Genomic DNA, 4791 nt, shown 5'->3' with positions numbered 1-4791 from the left:
CAACCCATACTCGCATAAAGTCTGGTCCAAGAGGCTTTCCATGTACAGTTAACTTTAAATGCAAGTATAAAATACACCATTATCCACAGTTGATGATGATTAATTTGAACAAGATTAACTAAAATCCTGATACTTTGTCAAATTCAATTAAAAAATTCAAAAAAACTGATCTATGGTTTATTACTTGATATTAAGTTTAATTCTATACATGACCCTGAAAAGAAAAGAAAATCAGCCAGAGCTACTTGCAATACAAAATAGCAAATCAAACTCATAGACACGCTTCAACCATTATCAAATATAACCATTATAAATAAGTAAGCAATCCAATTCATCAACATGCATTACAGTAGTCATTATGTATAGTAAGTACGCATATGACACAATTAATATGTTTACTAGAAAAGCTCTACTATGCTTTAAAATAAGTTCTACAAGCAAATAATATAATATCAAGATCCTTAAAAGAAACTAGAAGGCAATACAGAGACAGATGAAGTGAACCAGCAAAATTTTTTCAGTAGTCCATATAATATATTCAAGAATTTCATTCTCTACATTTCACGAAACCACCACAAGCATTTAAAGCATTGGCTCCCAAGAAGCTTCTCATACACCTGAAGCAAATACCCATTTAAACTCAAACCAGTAATCAAGAATCAAACATACAAAACAGAGAGCTTGTGCTAGTAACAGGAAAATAAAACGCAGCCAATTTATACAGAAAGAAAGAACTTTAAAAAAAAAAATCGACATGTCCTCCATAAGAAATCAAAAAACATTTTACAAGTCCTCTAAAGCAAACCACAGAGACATACCTACTAGCACGAACATAGATGACATACATTTTAAAAGAAATCATAAACAAAATAAAAATTTGGGGTGTGGGCAACACAGGGAAGGTCACTCTTCTAAAGTAACATATCAACGAAAAAAACCAAAACTTACCTCAATAATAATGCGGTAAGCTCTGATACATTCCACCAGGAGGACCTCTAGGCACATGAGGAGGTTGGCTATGCTGAGTTGGTAGAGAAGATGATGTTAACCCATACTATGTATGGTCTGGGTATCCAGCAGAGCTCGGAGGCAACCGACCACTAAAATCTCTAGCCATTGGACTGCTGTACGAACCTGGAGATCATTAAAAAATATAGATTAATAAAAAAAACATAAAAATTGTATACCACATGAAATATGTTTTGAAAGAAACATTTTCGCCCCTTTTTGTCATTTTTTGATGAAGGGGGAATCAGACAAGTATCAAATGTTGATGGCAAGGTGTGGAATCTGCTTCTCAACATTCCTAACATCCGGATTTATAGCACACCAAACATTGCCAATGTACTCTAATAGTGAGAAATATATAGAAGAAATGGCTTACCTCACCAAGGTGATGAAAAATACCATAAAGTCCACCAAATATTGTACATAATACAGAATACCATATCTAAGTGTCCATGAAATATACCTGTAAAGTAGAAATAAAATAATGTGTCAAGCATTTATGCTAGACCAGGTTGATCTATAAACTAAGCTTCTAACTTCTTCCCTAATTCTTTGTGCAAGATATTTTACAGTGTTTGTCATTAATAAATTTAAACTAAGATGGGCTTCTATAACTAGTGCAGATATTATCAAGAAGTGAGTATGACAAACAATACTCACAACTACTATAGGAGCCCATACTGCAATTATTGCACCAGCATTATTCTGTACTGCAAGAGAAGCAATTTTTTTTGGGGTTAGATTTAGTAGCTATACCAGGTTTCTGATTAATTTTTTTGGACAAACTATATACAAAGGAACAGAGAAAACCTTTTGGGAAAAGCTCATGCCAGTCATAACTTTTCACACCAATTTTCATGATCTGCTTTGTTGGTCCTATGAGAGGCTTTATCTGCATTATTCCACTGGCCGCAGTTAACAGTAAGTATGCTTTCATGTTTATATTTAACTAGCATAAGAATCAGAAAGATTACAATGAACAGAAATGCTAAGAATTAATTAGCTCTGATTTTATGTCGAAAGTTGAGAAATAGATAGTACAATTTCTATCTCATGCAAGTGGCTCTTGTGACTCAATTCATAAAAGCTCAAACCATCCAAACACGAATTTAATTCATTTTATAAGTAAAAATCAAATATTGAAAACAATGCACATACCAATATCTCATCCAATACAATTATAATTTTCCTGACTGTGTAAAAAAGCTGATAAACAACCTTAATGTACCAGGTTAAGAGATCTCCAAACCATGTTTCTTAACCAGCTCAATGTACCTGGTAAATTATGATGGTCCATTGGAAGAATCATTTAATAAAGGGATTCAATGGAGAAAAATGAATGGTCAAACAGAAACTTACTTGTTTCCATTAAAGTGCTCTACTCCCAGATCTTCATCCCATATAAAAATATATTCATATGATTAGTGAACTTTTTTTTAACAATGTTGGTCTCCAGAGCCTCAAGGTTTTCATTATCTTAATGCCATCATAAAACATATAGTGCATGGCATCCATAAGTCCCTAAATTTTCCTGTTCCTTTTTTTTTTTTTTATAAAAGCTATTTCAATAAGAAAGCAGAACAAAGCTTCAGTTGCAGGCTAAGAACCAAGAACAATAACATCCCAGAACACATGTTCTGTAAGTTGAGTAAAAATGTTTTAGATTGGAGAATAGTAAATTGAGTAATCTTCTTAATCTTTGTTGAAAAAAGATAGGAAAATAAGGGAGCCAAGAAGCCTAAACCGAAACAAAATTGGAAGCTATATTTTAGGCACAATTTTAGGACATTCATAAACAAAAATATTGAGCATGACAATACATTTTGGATATTTTGATTAACAAACAATCACTTTTTCACAGAATAGTTGCAGCTGCAAAATTTGAATTTTTTTTGCATGAACTCAACAAATGTAACTAGTCCAAGACAGAGAAAAAAGAGCTAAAGTGAGTGTAATGGGATGAGACAAAAACACACTAAAACAAAAACTAATGAGAAAAAACACTTGCCCAGAAAGGAACAACTCAAACCATATTTTAAACAACTCAAATATTAAGAAACAACATCTAGGAATAAGAAACTAAAGCTACTATCCTTGCATCAAAAAGCTATTATACTGATTTAGTCTGTTTCAGAATAACCTCCAACATATGGATAGTACTGTATACGCTTTAGTACAATGCACTATAGACTTGTCCCCAGATGACTGTAAGAAATGTCTTGGAAGTGCCACAGAAGAAATTTTGGATGCTTATTATTACTCAATTGGAGCTAGACTTCTTAGTCGAAGCTGCTACTTGAGATATGAGTTGTATGCGTTTTATATGGGTGAATCATGTTCTATGGCTAATAATAAGAATGGAGAAGGTTCTTAATTATTCATCACAAAGATTCTTGTTTTTGTTTCATTTTCTTTTTTCTCTTACATACTAGCTGATGTGAAAAAGAAATAGAGAGATATTATCTAATTGATTGATTTGAATTACAGATAATGGAAGAAATAAAAGATGGAAATTTGCACTGGTAGCTGTTGTTATATCATGTCTTGTGATAGTAGTTCTTGGTTCATATGCCTGCTACTATGCACTTAACATAAGACACAAAAAGAGTAATAAAGATGTTGTTCAAGTTTATCTAAGAGCAAGTTTCTTGTCTTTTTTATTTTTTAATTTTGTTCTCTACTTAATCGACAACTTGATTCCTTATTCAGGGAATAATGAAAATCTCCAGAAAATTTCTCATAAGAACATCCATAGAGACGATTCAACAGATCAGGAGTTTCCATACATTGATTTGGCTTCCATAAAAAATTGCTACTAACAACTTTTCTGATTCAAACAAGTTTGGAGAGGGTGGTTTTGGCCATATTTACAAGGTAATTAATATAGTATTTATTTATTATCTTTTTTCAATCTGAAAAGGAAGTCAACAAATATAGGATTACACAAAAACAAAATGGTTATTTTCAAGGGGCACTAAGAGATGGAAAGGAAGTGGCAGTGAAGAGGCTCTCAATATGTTCTGAGCAAGGTTCAGAAGAATTCACTAATGAAGTTCTACTGATATTGAAACTTCAACATAACAATCATGTCAAGCTTTTGGGTTTCTGTGTAGATGGAAAGGAAAAGATACTTGTGTATGAATACTTCCCAAACAGCAGATTAGACATCATTTTGTTTGGTAATAATATAAATATTTGTATACATTCTTTTCTCTGAAGTCCTCTGACTTCAGGACCTTGTATCATCATACTAAATTATAGATGTATACTTATGTTTCCTACTCTAAACTGCATTTTTCTCGCACTTGGACACACGGGTTAAGATTGTCAATGGAATAGCAAGAGGAACTCTGTACCTTCATGAGGATTCTAGGCTTCGAATCATCCACAGAGACCTGAAAGCCAGTAACATAGTACTTGATTTGAATATGAATCCCAAGATTTCAGACTTTGGAATGACAAGGATTTTTGCAGGAACTGAAAGTCAAGCTAATACTGCCACAATAGTTGGGACTTAGTAAGTTATTGTGCTCTTAAACCATAAAACAATATATTGTAAAAACAAAATGGTAACAGGGTGAGCAAGTATTGCACCTTTAATATATTTTGAGCCTCGATTTTGCTTTTTCCAGATTTAACAAGCTCCCAGAAGCAAGTATTATACTGATTGTTTATGTGGCCTGCAAAACCACAAGAACGAAATCTTAAAGACAAAACAAGCTTTCATTGTCAATAACTTGATCAATTTATTAACTTCATAGATATAACATAGTTTTTTAATAG

General features: G+C 32.6%; 1 pseudogene; it reads left to right on the top strand.

The window, feature by feature from the left end:
- Positions 1 to 3157: 3157 nt before the first annotated feature.
- LOC133796105 (cysteine-rich receptor-like protein kinase 25) lies at positions 3158 to 4526 on the top strand (annotated as a pseudogene).
- Positions 4527 to 4791: the final 265 nt, after the last annotated feature.

The sequence above is a fragment of the Humulus lupulus genome, chromosome 8, assembly GCF_963169125.1.
Source record: "Humulus lupulus chromosome 8, drHumLupu1.1, whole genome shotgun sequence".
In the NCBI taxonomy this organism is placed as follows: Eukaryota; Viridiplantae; Streptophyta; class Magnoliopsida; order Rosales; family Cannabaceae; genus Humulus; species Humulus lupulus.
Note: the sequence above shows the minus strand (reverse complement) of the source record. Positions and strands in the feature narration are given on the sequence as shown.